Source organism: Alosa alosa, chromosome 1, assembly GCF_017589495.1.
Source record: "Alosa alosa isolate M-15738 ecotype Scorff River chromosome 1, AALO_Geno_1.1, whole genome shotgun sequence".
NCBI classification, from domain to species: Eukaryota; Metazoa; Chordata; class Actinopteri; order Clupeiformes; family Clupeidae; genus Alosa; species Alosa alosa.
The window spans coordinates 49,446,983-49,463,631 of NC_063189.1; the positions used below are offsets into that span (position 1 = coordinate 49,446,983).

A 16,649-nucleotide genomic window follows, 5' to 3' on the forward strand; every position below is an offset into this window, starting at 1 on the left:
CTATGTGGAGTAGAGGTTAAGAGGTCGGACTCCCAGATGGGAGGTTGGCGGTTCAAGACCTAGCCGACCAGTAGTGAAAAAGTTATAAAATGTTTTAAAATAAATAAACAAACAAACAAATAAGATAAAAGTAAGAGGACCTAAGTGTAAAACACAGAAAGGGGATCGTTATGTGTATAGTAGGAAGGTGGGAAGGTTAGATAAAGGGAATACAATAAACTGGTTTTGAAAGTGCTCAGTGGTCTAGGGGTACAGCACTCGCCTTTGGATCCGAGGATCCTGGTTTGAGACCAGCGAGCACTACACCAAGGGCAACAAGGCTTTTTTTCTCCCTGGAACGAGGGTGGTGGACGGGGCAACTGGACTGACGCGTTAAGGAAAGTCAGACAACGACTGGGGTTCTGGGGACTAAGACATCTGACTTTTGAAGGCAAAGTTTTCATTTTTAAAGCTGTGATTTTACCCTTGCTTTTATTGTTGTGTTCTGTTTTTAGTCCCCCAAGACACTTTCTTTTAGGTGTGGAGAGAGCGGTATTTTACTTCATGTGGGGGTCCAAGTGGGAGAGACTCAAGAGGGAGACGATGACAAAAAGACATGAAAACGGAGGAAAGGGCCTCCCAGACCCCCACCTGTTTTTAGGAGCCCATTTTGCCGCCCTCCACATCAGATACGCGACGGCCCCATCCGGAGACAGCAAGACAGCGGCCCTAGCCCGGTTCTGGATGGGGTCGTACCTGAGAAAGTTGAACATTTTAAAGACAGATCTTAAACATCCAGTTGCTTTTAACCTGCCCCCACAACATGTTTTTATCAAACAAGGGGCAGGATGTCACCATTTTAACAAATGCCAAAAATCTTGTCTCCCTTGTTCAGGACCGGGAAACAGTGAGCCCCGTTCCCGGCCTCACACTCAGTGAGGCCAAGCAGGCTTGGAGGAACGCTGCCCACCCCGCCCTCCAGAACAAGCTGAAGGATCTGGCGTGGATGGCGCTCCATGACGTGCTCCCGGTCAGAGCCGTGATGCACTCCCGGGGCATGGGGAGAATCAACACCTGCCCACGTCCAGGATGTGGCCAACCTGAGACCGTGCGGCACCTGCTCTGGGAGTGCAGCGTGGCGAGGGACCTGTGGGCCGATACCGGCCCCTTGAAATGCCCGAGCCTGCCAGCAGGGGAGGTCCAGCTGAGCTAGCGGCTAGCGAGGTGGGCCAGGGCGCCAACACCATTCAAGCCGCCGACTTCGCCGCGCTCTGGCTCACCCTTAGCAGCGTCAAAGCCGCATTGTGGACCTCCCGCAACCTGCTGGTGGGGAAGCGTGTGACGTGCCCCTGCCAGCGTTACGGCGGCTGGCAACATCTACGCGACAGGAGGCGCAGCGCATCGCCAATCGGAGGAGGAGGCCGGGGTCACACGCAGGAGGGTCCCGACCCCCACGGCTGCTGGCTCCCGCCGACGCACCCCCACTACCACCATCACGGGACGGAGCAGCGGGCGGAGGGGGAGGACCTCCACTGGGCGCATCCGCGCTTGCCTCTCTCTTCTGGGGAGCGGGGTGGAGACTCTTGATAGAGGCTCACCCCAGTCCGGCACAACAGAGACTTTTTAATTGACTTTTTCTGCATTTTATCACATTTGGAACTCTTTTAAAAGCGTGGACTTTTAACATCCTTTTACATAAACATGGACTTTTAAACACACACATGGACTTTGCACACACAGACACAGTTTTAAAACAAAAATGGCTTTTATAGACACATGATTTTATTTGTATAAAAATGTGCTGTGGAAAAAAATAAAATGTGAATGTGTGAAACCTACTGAAAGTGTGAAATGTGAAGGCAATGGAAGCCATGTGATGAAAATATGTAAGAAATGATGTAACTGTGACGGAAAGTCAAAAATGCACTAAGAGTCCTTGATATGTGAAAATCAAACTAAACACAAATGTAATGTAAAAATAATATGTTTTGGTGACAATAAAAGTTTTCCAAAGGAAATTTGTTCTTATCAGTTTAATATCTGATGCGTCCTCTACCCGAGGACCATATATTAATCTGATTTTTGGAACAGGGAGACGGAAGAGGGGCTTGCTCCGTCCGCTCCACGCATCGACCCGGTATTGCAGTGACTCCGGGAACGGTGCACATCCCTTTGACTGTGGAAGAAAAGAACCAACCCAGTGGAACTGACTGACTGACTGACTGATGAAATCCTCCTTGACAGAGCAGACACAGCAGGAGTCCTTGCCAGGTCTTTTGGCCAACCGCGCCACCTCCCTTTTCGGCACCTTTTGGGTTTTCCCCCCTTTTTTTACTTTTTTTTTTTTTTTTTTTTTTTTTTTAATTTAAAGGGGATGTTGATACTGCTGTCTTGTTGCGACTGGGCAACGCCTTGGAGTCACCCTCATGTCCACGACCGGCGCCGTTCATGCACTCCGTCCAGCTTGCCCTGTGGCAGCCATCGCTCGGGTTTCTCTTCATCTCGTACAAATCTTTTGCCTTTTACTAAAGATTTCCGTGGAGGGGAACTGCCCCGAGTTTACGGTATTTTTGGAAGCTCTGCTTTGGCGGAGCTGCACCTGCCTGTCTAAAGTCAAGCGTCGTGGTGTTTTGTTTTATGCCGGCCGCCGACAAGGGCGTCCGGTCCGCTTTTGCTGTCCCCCCCCCCTCTCAGAACCATGTGAGCTGGGGCGCCGCTTTAGAGGAGCCGCCGGACCCTGTGCAGTTGTGGGGTATCGCTTCTTGGCCTTTTGGCTAAGATCAAGTGTAGCATCTCGCCCACGCGATTCGGAAGAAGGCGATGACATCAATGGACGACTCTGTGCCGGCCAGTGGGGTGCGGCTGCGATATTCTGTCAGGATTGTGCTGGGTTCCAGAGCGGAGGTTCGGGAGAGAGAGTTCACTTGGGATTTCTAATGGACAACATTTTGGAGAAGGTTTTTGGTTTTGGTGAGTCAACGTTATTTTGTGTCCAGGATTTTGCACGGGCGGGCTTTTTTGATGTGACTTTTTTTTCGGCGGCTAGTTGCCACAAGTTTTTCACAGATTTTTTGAATGCTAAGGACAATCCTGCTTTGGCTGGCCTTACGGCGGTCCCTTTGTTTGATAATGACAATGTTTTAGTTACTGTTCATATGTACAACCCTTGGGTGGATACGGATGAGATTGCACTTTTTTGGGGGCGGTTTTGCTCTTCTGTCCGCGGGGGGACCAAGGTGCTTAACCCCTGGGGAGTGTGGCATGGGAAGCGCCGGTTTTTTGTTCGTTTTAAGAGGGATTTGGGGGGGAAGCCGGTTTATCCGCCGGGGAGTTTCCAAATTGGGCCCAACCGGGGCTTTTTGTTTTTTACGGACATGCCGCAGCAGTGCCATAGGTGTGGGGGCCTGGGGCACACTAAGGCTGATTGTCTGGGGCTGGTGTGCCGCGCATGCGGCGGTATCAGCCATGGACCGGCAGAATGTAGGTTGCCGAAGACTTGCAGCCTCTGCGGGGCCGGCGATCATCTGTATCGGGATTGTCTAGGGCGGAAGAGGTCGTTTGCCTGGGGCATTCGTCGGAGCACCATCCGGTGGTCGGAGGGGGTACTGCAGCTGTGGAGGAACTTCCGGATCGAGGGTCGGCGCGTGGTCTCCCCCTGGTGGTGTCGGAGGCCGGGGTTCCGGCTGACTCGGGAGATCCGGGTGTTCCAGGCGCCTACGTGCTGTGTCACCTGGAGGAGTCGGCGATGCTGTTGTCGACGCAGGACCTGCTCTCTCTGCCTGACTTGTCGTCCCCTGAGTCGGGGGATGACGGTCCCGAGGGTGCGGAGGGGATGGAGGAGGACAGAGGTGGTGCCAAGCGTGTGGCTTCCGAGGAGGAGTGGAGCGTTCAGCCGAAGCGGTCGAGGGGTAAGAAGAGCCGGGCGTCTCGTCCTCCCCCGGTGGAGGTGCTGGACACATCCGACGAGCAGGAGGAGCAGGCGATGCGGTCGGTGGAGGGAGTGTTGGGCCAGGACGTGGCTCAGAGTGTGGTGGAGTCGGTGGACGCTGTGGTCGTGGACAAAGCCCTCGTGTGGTCCCATTCGGATGTCGAGGACAATGGTGTGGGGGTGAGTGGTGCGGCGACAGCTGCCTTCGGCACTGGGACTGAGGGTGTGGGTGGGGGGAGGGTTGGGAAGGGGGGGAGTTGCCAGCTTCAAAGAGTGGGAATTGGGTGCCAAGGGACAGGACGGGTGGTGGTGAGGGATGAGTTTGGGTTTCACTTTTATTGTTTATTATGTCTGTGGGGTTTAAGTTTTGTTCTTTGAATGTACGGGGGATGAGGGATGGTGGGAAGAGGGGGTCAGTGTTTGCTTTTTTGGGGACTTTGGGGTTTCTTCAGGAATGTCACTTGAGGGATGAGGGGGATGTGCGGGTTTTTCAGGGGGGGTGGAGGAGGGGGCCATCTGTGTGGGGGGGGGGGGGCTCAGGCAGATGGGGTGGGGATTCTTTTTGGTTCTGGGGATTTTGAGGTGGAATCAGTGGTGGGGTTGGTTCCAGGTAGGGTATTATGTGTTGATGTCAGGGTGAGGGGCTTGGACTTGCGTTTGATATGTGTGTATGCTCCAAGTGTGAGGGGGGAGAGGGTGGGTTTTTTTGATGGTTTGGTTCCTTTGTTTTTATGTAACCGGGTGGTGGTGGCGGGTGGGGATTTTAATGTTTGTTTGGAGAGGAGGTCGGGGGGGAGTGTGGAGTTGGGACGGGTGTGTGAGGATCTGGGGCTGCAGGACGCTGTCAAGGCGGCCGGGGTGGGTGGGGGCGGGGAGACGTGGAGGAATGCTCAGGGGGCGGAGTCGTGCCTGGACTACCTCCTCTTCCCGTGTGGGGTGGCCCTGGTGGACTTTCGGGTCACGCCAACGTGGTGTTCGGACCACTGTGTGGTTTCGGTGAGGGCTGACTTGGGGGGGCTGGCCCGGGTTCGGCCTCGGTGGAGGTTTCCCAACGGGTTGCTGACGGAGGAGGGGTTTAAGGTTGGATGTGGGGAGTTGTTGGTGACACTGAGGGCGGGTAGGGCTGGGTTTCCATCGTGGGCTGTCTGGTGGGAGGCATTGAAAGTGGAGGTGGCGGCTTTTTGTCAGTCCTGAGTGGCTATGGGCAACAGGGACCGGAAGCGCCGCATGGGGGAGGTTTCACGGGAATTGGAGGCTTTGTGGCCTAGGTTGAAGGGGCCGGCTTGGTGGTAGTAGAGAGGGTGGAGGAGCTCAAGCGGGAGATGGGGTCCTTCTTTGAGACCCAGGCCAGGCGACTGGAATTGGAGGCCAGGGTGGCTGCCTGGGATGACGAGAAGCCCTCTCGCTATTTCTTGCAGTCGGCCCGGGCTAGACAGAAGAGGGTGGCTATGCTGGGGTTGGAGGGTAGGAGGGGGTTAGTGACTGCCGCCTCTGATATGGCAGAGGCGGCGGCGGACTTCTATGAGGAACTCTTCTCTGAGAGGCCAGGGTCTGAGGTGTTGGCGGGGGAGTTTCTGGATAGCCTGGGGGGGAGGATGGGAGACGCTGAACGAGCAGGCTTGGAGGGGCCCATCTCGTTGGGGGAACTGACGGAAGCTCTTAAAAGCATGGCTGCTGATAAGTCCCCTGGGTTGGATGGGCTGACCCTGGAATTTTATCGGGCATTCTGAGGAATTTTAGGTCCCGGGTTGGAAAGGGTGTTGGGGGAGAGTGAGCAGAGGGGCTCTCTTTCCATGAGGTCTGGGCTGGTGACCCTCCTTTTTAAAAAGGGGGAGTTGACGAGGCTGGCTAACTGGAGGCCAATCACTCTCCTGGCCGTAGATTATGGACCCTTTCAAGAGAGTTCCATTATCAGCATCATAGTTGGCCCCACAAGACTTCCTTTTTAACATTCCATATGTTATCTTAATGCAGAGGAAGTAGATTGGGAACCAAATAGAACGTTCAAGCATTGTTTTTGTTTACCTTGTTGAAAGGGTCTATAAGATCGCTGCGAAGGCCTTGGCCTTGAGACTGAGGAGAGTGATGGCCTCTATAATTGGTGAAGACCAGACCTGTGGTGTAGGTGGGCGGTGTTTTGCTCTGAACCTCTCTCTGCTCCGTGACGTGATTGCCTGGTCAGAGCAGAGGGTGTTGCCGTTAGCCCTGTTGAGTGTGGACCAGGAGAAGCCCTTCGATCGGGTCAGTCACTGTTATGGCCAGGCGCACTGGCCACAACATAGAATGACCAAAAAAGTCAATTGGGCTCGTTTTGGTCTAGGGGTTTATTAAACAATAAGGTAAATTACAAAACAGAAAATGGGAGTTTAACTATAACACAATAGGAACAATGCAGGAAGACCAATAATCAGCGTGGTAGCCGGAACACAAGTCTCCGTGGACTGTCTAGGGTGCCTAGGTTTTAAAGGTTGTGGCTCCGCCCACTCATTACAGGTCACACCTGCACACAATCAAGAACAAGCAAAAACATACTGCCGAGCAGCCAAACAGTAAATGAGGAAACAGCACCACCACAGGTAGTGGAGGGACATAACACACCCCCACACCAAAATGGTGACTCCAGTCTCCATAACCATAAAGAACAGAACATATGTGGTGCCACACAAACATCCCACAACAGAGATGCATGTGACAATTTCAAAACTGAATTACTTTTTACAGCAATGCTGTAATTTAAAGTACAAACACACACACAGCATACACAAATAAACACACAGAAAAAGAAAAAAAAACATGTCAATACTGTTACCAAATAACTGTAGACATTAAGGTACTCTAGATAAAGCGTCTGCCAAGACGTTATCAGTACCACGGATATGCTTGACCTCGATGTTAAAGGGTTGTAGAATCAAGCTCCACCGCATCAGATGCTGATTGGTGTTTCTCATGCGGCTTAGGAACTTCAGGGCGTCATGATCACTATAAATGACCGTTTTATCTGAAGCACCCAGGTACACTTCAAAGTGTTGGACAGCAAGGACAATAGCCAGGGTCTCCTTTTCGATGGTGGAGTACCGCCGTTGATGTTGATTGAACTTCTTAGAGAAGTAGCAAACAGGGTGATGGACATTCTCAACACCATCTTGAAGGAGGACAGGACCAGCACCATGATCGCTCGCGTCAACCATTAGAAAAAAAGGTGTCGCAAAGTTAGGTGCAGCCAACACGGGAGCCGAAATAAGTAATGCCTTTGCATTCTCAAAGGCGCTCTGACACTGGTCAGACCAGTGGTATACCACCTTTGGACTGAGTAAATTTGTCAGTGGAGCTACTACAGATGAAAAGTTTTTGCAGAAGCCACGGTAGTAGCCCACCATACCTAGAAATCTGCGTAACTCACGACGATCAACAGGGGGAGGGAAACTACAGATAGCAGACACTTTGGCATCCAAAGGACGCACCTTGCCACCTCCTACTACTCTACCCAAGTAAGTGACTGTTGCTTTGCCAACTTCGCATTTGGCCAAGTTGATGGTCAAATTGGCTGCAGACAGTCGACAAAATAGATCTCGGATCTGCTGAACATGTTCTTGCCATGACGCACTATAAAGGACCACATCGTCCAAATAGGCCTCACAGCCAAACATACCAGACAACACTGTATTGATTAACCACTGGAACGTTGCGGGAGCGTTACACATTCCAAAGGCCATAACGCGGTAATTCAGAAAGTCATCTGGGTTAACAAAGGCAGATATTTCTCTTGCACGACTGGTGAGGGGAATCTGCCAATAGCCTTTCAGCAAGTCAAACTTACTAACAAAGACTGCAGATCCCACCTGGTCAATATAATTATCCAACCTGGGCAACGGGTAGCAGTCAGGTCTGGTAACTGCGTTAACCCTCTAGGCGCCACGGTCGACTTTAGTCGACAAGATGCGGCACTGAATAAAACGGCCGATTTTGTCAAATAGGGTGTCATAATTCGTTCAAACTCCACTCCACTAGATGGCAGACATGTCATTCGTCATCACCGAGTCGAAAAAACGTCATGCTTCTATACAAAATCTTCCCGCTAGAGCGCATTGAATCAGTGCGAGAAATACCGGAGCTAGTGTGCATGTGTGCCATTTTTATCAGAGCGGTATTGTCAACGTCAGAGAGTATTTGCATTACATTATCGTGTAATGGCATCAGAAAAGTTTACCCGCAATGAAGTGTTGGGTTTTCTATTCGCTGACCCTGATTCTGAAGGAATCAGATGTGTCCCTGCCTTGCAATGGTGCAGCTGGACAAAGTTTAGACCTACACCAAGCACAAATTAATCCTTTGCCCAATGTAGATGGTCCTTTGCCCAATGTAGATGGTCCTTTGCCCAATGCTGGGTCAGTGCTGGGAACAATGTTTCACGGGGTCGTAGTGTTCATCAGGAAGTTAGCAGGCGTGTTAGTGATGTGGGAAACGAGGCTGGAAGTTATGTGGGGGTCCAGTCTTTTTACAGCGCTAGCCAGCTAGCTTCTTTGTCTTCTGACTGTGTGCCTCTCCGCAATCACGGCGACAGTAACGTGTTGTTGGAGCATTTGTCAAATGCCACTGGGGATGTTAGACGAGGTCGAAGTGTTCATAGGACAGTTAGGCAACGTGGAGGCAGGGGGAGTCGCAATGAGAATGACAGTAGGCCTAGTTCGAGCTGTGCAACTTCTCTCCACTCGGCACGTGCGAGGCAGATCAGGCCGTGCTGGTCGCAGCAGGAGCAGAGGCGGTGTGACACGGGGCAGAGGAGCCATACATAGTTTAGTGCAAGATGATGGCTTTGAGTACTTGGCCAATGAGGAGCAGTACCAAAGTTGGATCACACCCTTTGATCAGCCAATTGGTTATCTGGGGGAAAGAGAACTCTCCAATGCCAATTCGCCCCTAGATTTTCTATCACTCTTTCTCTCTGATGAGTTCTGGAATTTACTTGTTATTGAGACAAATCGCTATGCCCATCAGTTTTTAGCCTCCCATCAACTCCAGCCACACTCCAGATTTCATCAATGGTCTGATGTAACTGTCAGTGAAATGAAAGCCTTCTTTTCTCTGCATTTGAGTATGGGTCTGGTAGAGAAGTCAGAGTTGGAGGATTATTGGGCTGAATATTGGCCAACAGCAACACCTGGATTTGGGAAGGTGATGTCCAGGAATAGATTTGAGATGATTTTGTCTTTCCTTCATTTCATCAATAATGAGGAGTATGTTGACAGGGGTCAGCCAGGCCATGACAGGCTATTCAAAATCCGCCCAATCATTAATTTGGTCATCCCCTGGTTTTCAGCAGTGTATGGCCCATCTAAGCAGCTGTCACTGGATGAAATGACCATTGCATTCAAAGGGAAATCCACACTCAAAATGTATAACCCAAACAAACCAGACAAATATGGTTACAAAGTATTTGTTCTGAGTGAAACAAAATCAGGCTATGTGCTACAGTGGTCCATGTACACTGGACAAAATAGGCTTAATGCTGATTTTGGTGCCACACACCTTGTTGTCTGTGAGCTGATGGCCCTGTACACAGGGAAAGGGCATGAGGTGTACAGTGGGCATCGATTTCAAATGACCACTTCATTCGCGCATTACGCGCGTGAAGCTGCGTGAAGCTTTAGTACCACTTTCAGCCACTGTGCGTCTCTCTACCACTGTACATCGCTCTGCCTGCGGTCCCTTCTGAAAAAGCAGGACCTACCATTAAACATAATTGTTGCCGAGAGTAATCCCAGCCTACGAATTCAATAACAAAATAAATCATGCATAATTAAACATTACCCTGATTTAGGCTACTTGGGTATGGCTTAAGGCTTGACTACACGGTGGTAACGAAAATCAAAATCGAAATTTGCTGTCTACATTATTGTCAGTGTTGGGGTTAACGCAACTACGCAAATCAAAACAGTGGTGTGATAATTGAGCCAGTAGAGAAATAACTGTTCAGAATTAATCTGTAGCCTTGGGTAGGCTTCTGCAGAAAACAATGTTGTTGCCGATTTAATACTATCTGGCGGCGTTTTTTTAACAGGCTACTTAATAGAGGCTTAGACAACTATGTCCCACGTTTTGGTTTCGTAAATTAATTTGCCCTACTTCTTCACTGCAATGTAGTCAATTGACTGCTTGACATGTCATTTTTATTTTTCTGTACAATAAACAAATACATCTGCTTTATGCCGCAGAATTATGCACTTGGATAGCCTATAGGACGGGCACATTTTGGAGAGAACGCACGCAAGAATCTGTAGGCTATTTGTGGCTGGTTACCAGCAAACAATGTTTAATGCATTAACTCAAGACGTCAAACATTTTCTAAACAATACAAACAGAAAGGATGCAGCAGGCAGCAAATGTAGAAGAGTCATTTCCAGTGGAAGAACAAAATGCTGAATGAAGCCCAAATTTATGAAGGCATATCTGGCAAGTTGTTATTTTTTTGAAGGCGTAAAATGGTTGGGCTATAGGCCTAGTTTGCAAGAAGGAGACATAAAGTGTGAGCATGCCACACTATCCACAGCTGTGGTAGCGGGGGTAGGAGGATTACTGTTAGCGCAGGATTTATATAAAATTCTTCAACAGAAGGCTTGCCTCGAATGCAGGCTTGTGGTTTGCGCAGCCTACAGTAAGTAGGTCTAGTGAGTTAGCAGTCCTCTAGACTTCTTTTCAGCTATCTCAGAGGTGGAAAGTTGCATTCGTTGGGGGCAGGGCCGGGTTAACAATTCATAGACCCTTGGGAACAAATGTCTGATGGCCCCCCCCTGCCCCCAGCCAACGTGAATCGGGCAGTCAGTTAATAGGCCTATCGTGAAGATTTGTATTGCCATTTAAGGCACGAGCGCATCTGTGAGGCCAAGCCTCACCAAGTAGCCCATTTGTTTACAACTAACATTACATTTAATTAAACTGCTTATAGGCTATGCCGAAATAGTTTGTCAGTGTCAGGTGAATTAGGAAATGTGTTATGGCTGAAAGCTGCTTGGGATCCCCCCTGTCAAGCAATAACCATACAAAAAGTTGACAACAGATGACATGATGCGCATCACTGACATAATGCGCAAATAATATAGCCTAGATATTCCAATATATTCGAATACATGTGTTTATTTTAGAGGGGATATTCGAACGTCATTTTTGAGCAATTTTGACAGCCCTAGTCCACTGTAGGCTACGCCAATCGTCTGTTAACACCTTCCACTAACCCCGGTGAGTGGGGGTCGCTATAATGCGTGTGAAATAGCACCATTGTAGCCGAAATAGCACCATTGTAGCCTATGCGAAATAGCCTTAGCGTTCCGGTGTTGTGTGCCTTCTGGTTTCTCCACCTACTGGTTTCCTTGCGCGTGCATGCGCTGCAGCAGTTGTCAGACATTCACAAACAAGTTGTTTTAGGCGGTTTGAAGTCGCTTTTCATACGCCATGAGCGCTCGGCTACATTACAGCCACTCGGACAAAAGACATGTAAAAAATATATGTTTTGAAAACTAGCATTAAACTGGATTCGATCCCGCAAAAGCAACACACGCGTGACTCTCTCCATCCTGATTCCCTACTCTTTGAGCCAACTAATATGTTACGCGAATCAATTAACTATTCTGCCCTACAAAGGCAAAAGACCTTAACTTGCCAGAGTGTGAAACCGAGAAAAATTACTTTAAAGTTTTTTTGTTGTCCAGCCAATTGTATGATAGGTAGGACACTGAAAATTTGCCAAGTAATTGTCATCTTGAATACATGTATCTACATGAAAAAAAAAAATCAGCTCAAACTTGACCTTTGACCCTTATTTGGAAGTTACTGTATTCTGCCTTTGCATTATCTGCAAAACAATAATGGGTCATTCAAAGGCAAAATACCTTAACTTCTAATTTATTGACCATTTGGAGTTTTATCACTCTATAGAAACATTTATATGATAACAATGATAGCCTTAAGATAACATTTAGTGAGTTTTGTCTAGTAAGGCTTAATATTAGGCCTCCATCAACAGAATATTACAAAATACAAAATAATGAGAAGGCTACACTGGAACATTTTAAAACTTTGTCGTTGTACTTAATTTAAGTAAAATAACACTTTAAGAGCCAGAAAACCAAAAAACAGCCACAACATGATCCAAGCCAATGCCATTGGAAATTAATGCAATTACAGGAATTTTGCTACTCATGGACACATAATAATTTACTGTCTGTGTCGTATTGGGCGGCGGAGGAGTCACACATTGATTGGATTTCTTTCTTGACAAATTAAAGGGACATCGACTTAAGGACATGCTGTGTAGTTTTGTTTGTATGGGGAGTCAAATATTTTGCAACCAACACTGTCTAGCTTTAGCTAATAGCTTACTCATAGCGACACTTAAAATTGAATGACAACATATGAACAACGTTGCACTTTGATAGATTTTAGGCTAGCTAGCCTGCACATAATTATATTGCGAATGGGCTTGCTGAAAACTTGTGATGGATTTAAACAATGGATTTGTCTTCTCAGTGGATGTTGTTTTCCATGGATTTTTTTAAAGGAAAGCTGCGATCTAAGTTCTATCTGCTGGGTTAGTTTGTGTGCGACATGTTCTCCTCGCCGGGGAGGGACTGGGAGGTGTATCGTGAGGCGTCCCCAACCCACTCGCTTTGTTTTCTGCCAGTGAGTGGACTTGCAGATTGGCAGGCAGCTAGCCACCCTGTATGGCACGAGAAAACGTGTACTAGGCTACTAGTTAATAGTATCCAGGCTTTGAGACATTTATGGTGTCTTACAGTTGCCTGGCACAACATCTATCATGTAGGCTATTAGTGGATCAGGAACAGTTAACTAGCTAATTAGGCTACATCCTAGCTGAATTTCACAAAATCTGAAGTAGTTAATGCTAGATAGTAAAACAACCACTGCAACATTTTCTTTTCACTTTATTGAAGTGTGGCTGAAGTGCTTCAATTAGGCCTACATACAATACATAGGCATAAGACACTCTGCCTTTGTTTTACCCACCACCAATGTTAATATGGTTTGCTGCGCTGAAATTACGGTGCACTGTAACTTAATTCCAGCGTTCTATAGAGCCGCGAAACAAAGCTAAAGAACCACAACTGATGTTACGGGCTATGCCTTGGCTTACCCTCTGCTTTTTGAAGTTACGGCAAAAACAGCATCTTATTTTGATAAGAAAACAACAAAATTGACTCCACATGATAAAATTGATGCCCATTGTTCCAAAAATGACAAAAACTCATTTTTGATAAAATTGAAGTTACGGCCTTTTGCCTTTGCACGGCAGTATTGTAGGCTACCATTAATTAATAATGTAGGCAACACCCAGGTAACATGTTGTCCAGGCTATCTGAAACAAGGGGTTGCCTCTCATCTACAACAACTGGTTACGTTGGGCTGCTACAGTCGTCAGTGCACTGTGCACAGTAGGCCTATGCTACTCTTTGTGGTTGATCAACTAAAAATAAAAGATGTATTTGGTGATGACGTTATTGTAGGCCTAGTAGACCTAAATTCTGAGAAATTAAATGGTGCAGAAAACGATCTACATAGCGAACCAGACTGCGATGACTTCAAGGGTTGAATGAAGGGAGTTTGCAAAAATTAGTGTATTTTTCAAGTCAATAAACATTCTTAATTTTCGAATGTCTTTGTCGGGGAACATCTGACTTTTAAAACCATAGGCCTGGTAGTCGCTCAGACAAGGAGTTATAAGATAAAGGCAATACCATTTGTGTCACCTAATGCAGTTCAGTGAATTAGCAAGATACCATCAGAAGGCAACAATCATAAAGCACAGTCTTGTGGCGTCGCTCTCCCCCGCGCATAAAGCTGTCTGGTTGTAGAGATTTCGTGAGTTCTTTCTATCTGCTTACTTTTTGTGAGTTTGCGACCACCTAGGCTATGTTATAGACGTTCTATGAGGTACCAGTGTTTAGCTGTGTCACAAAACAATAAGCTTTGTCAGACTACTTTTAAAATGATATTCAGGGCTATATACATTTTAAACATTCGGGGCTGAAGACCCGACAAAGCCTTGCATTAATTCTTCAGGTGGGAAGTGTCAGGAATTTTCATACGAGAGACGCTCTCATTGGTGGTTAGTATATGAAGTAGGGAATTGACAGCAACATATCCAATCACATTATGAGAGATGCTGAATTTAACATGAACTGCGATGTTTGATTTTAAATGAATGTAAATTTAGCCGGGACTGTAAGCTGTCACACGTGGGTGCTCGATGTTTTCAGTGGGTGCCCGAGAGATGGAGCATCCACGGTATCGGCGTCTATCATCGGAGAAAACCAGAATGTTTAATTTGTCCTGCGTTTCTTCTACGGCTGCAAACGGGATTCACTCGCAGTTAACCAAATATTTCTTTATTAGGGCAGGGCAGGCATATTTCTGGCTATTAAATTATTTCTAAACCAGTCTGCTAAAGTTTGTAGTGAAGTCTGTGTAGGGTTTTCCAGGCTCCATTTCTTTTTACGAGACACCCTGCTCACTTGAGCCATCTACCGGTTGTTTGGGTTGTTGCAGCGTCACACTGGGAAAATACAAATTAAAGTCGCCTGATACCATGTGATCCCACGCGCGGACCGCGAGTGAAGCTGGCCAAGTCGAAGCACTGCCCACTGTATATGCACAGCTATTACACCTCGCCAGCCATAGCAGATGAGCTGGCAAGCAATGATTCGGGTTTGTGTGGGACTGTCAGCAGTAACAGGAAGGAGATGCCAAAGGGCCTCACCCGTGAACAGCTGCCATTGAGCAAGGGAGATGACCCAGTCTTCATGAGGAAGGGGAAAATGCTAGCTTGTGCGTGGCATGATACAAAGCGCCTCACAATGCTCTCTACACTGCATTCCAACACGTGTCAGAAAGCGCATCAGGACCAAACACACTGATAGTGGCTATAGGGAGATAAATAGGCCTGTTTGTGTTGATGACTACAATTCGTTCATGGGGGGTGTCGACACAGCAGACCAGAGAATGAAGACCTACCTCTTTCCCCATAGATCAAGGAAATGGTACAATAGGATTTTCAATGCCATTCTCAGTGTAAGCATGGTGAATGCCCACATCATTTACTGCCGCTGCACTGCTGCTCCTCACAAGCCCCTGAAAGTCTTCGTGCAGGATGTCATCACTGCTTTACTGGAAGGCTTCTCCAGGAAAGAAAGCAACAAAGGCCGAAAGTCATCCTCACTGGGACCCCACAGAGACTCACTGAACGCCACTTTATCTGCCAGGCTGATGGTAAGCCAGATTGTGTCGTTTGTTCTGATCGGACCCGCCCTAAAGGCTGCCGTCAGACAAAATACATGTGTAGGCAGTGTGGGGTGGGTCTTTGTGTTGTGCCTTGCAATGAGAGGTACCACACCCTGAAACACTACAAGAAATGTCACCTGGATGGATAGGGAGTCATTATCTCTACAGCAAAAGGCCTGCTACATAAATTCTTTTTTTTGTCTGCCATTTCTTAGTAATGATTTAGACTGTTGATTTACTATCTATTTCCCTGACCATTTAGTAGTGTACACTATGTGTTCTTTTTTGTGAGTTCATGTCCTTGTGATGTATGTGTCTTTGTCAGCTAAAAAAAACAACCAAAAAAACGTCAACAAAAACAACAAAAAAAAAAAAAAAAATACTAACATTGTCTCTCGTCATCTCACTCCTGATCTGTGCCTTGCCGTGGTGAGTGAGCTTTTGAACTAAACAGGTCTTGTCTACTTGTGTTTGTGTGTCATATGAATAATATATGGGCGATTCTACCGAATTCGTGCAAATTGCTGTCCCGGAACCAAAAAACTAATTTAAAAAGCATTAATGTAGGAAAATGTTTGATAATAAAAAGATATAAGCAAATAGCAATCAAAACCCAAAGTAATATTTGAGGTAGCTGCAAGCTTTATATATAAAATATCATAATTTATATGGTGCTTTCTATTGAAAGGTGGTTGTCCCAAACCCTAAGGTCTAAATTTCACCATAGAAAAAAAAATATGAAATATTTTTTTAAAAATGTTTTATCATTGTTTTTAGAAGTATCTTTTTGAATACTTTTAGTAATTAAAAGCAAAAAATATATATTTATTGAATATTTTCAGGAAAAATCATGAATAATCATGTAAAAAATAGCTGTCCCATATTTTCCGCCACTACCAAACATTGTACAGTTTGGTCAATAATATGATACTGCTTTTAAGCCACTCCCTCCATTTTGGACCAGGAAGTTTGTTCATGCCTCTCTCCCTCATGGTGGCATGGTGAGTAGATCAGTCCTACCGTTTTGAAGTAAATGTGATCGAAATTTTGAAATCAGTGTGTGACATTTATGAATGTCACTACCGATCACACATTTTCAACTCTTAAATAAGTTTTTTTGAGTGTTTCTACTGGTCATTTAGGTTTTAGTCATGTTTCAATGTCCAGAACTGTGCTAGCTAACTACATACTGACTAGCATCTTAGTGCTAGGATCACAATTAGCTTATATCGTCACTACCGGAAACAGTCACAACCTAAAAAACATGTGTTGACATTTCGGTTGTGACGTGAATGTTTCAGTAGTGACAAAATTACACATTTCTTTATTTTGATAAATAAATAGAAACATTCAAGTGCACATATATTCTTTTCAGTACAAATAATTTGTCAGTCATATTTCTGTAATGTTTTATGTGATTTGACTAGGACTAAAATAAAATGAACTATGCCAG

The 16,649-nt window shown here is 46.6% G+C and overlaps 1 non-coding gene and 1 pseudogene across 1 annotated transcript; both read left to right on the forward strand.

Annotated features, from left to right (window-relative positions):
* The first annotated feature begins 1,979 nt into the window (after window positions 1-1,979).
* On the forward strand, window positions 1,980-2,150 carry LOC125308899 (annotated as a pseudogene).
* Window positions 2,151-2,460: 310 nt separating this feature from the next.
* Window positions 2,461-2,574, forward strand: LOC125308495. The gene has a single exon (XR_007195889.1). It is a non-coding gene; the product is annotated as a U5 spliceosomal RNA (small nuclear RNA).
* Window positions 2,575-16,649: the final 14,075 nt, after the last annotated feature.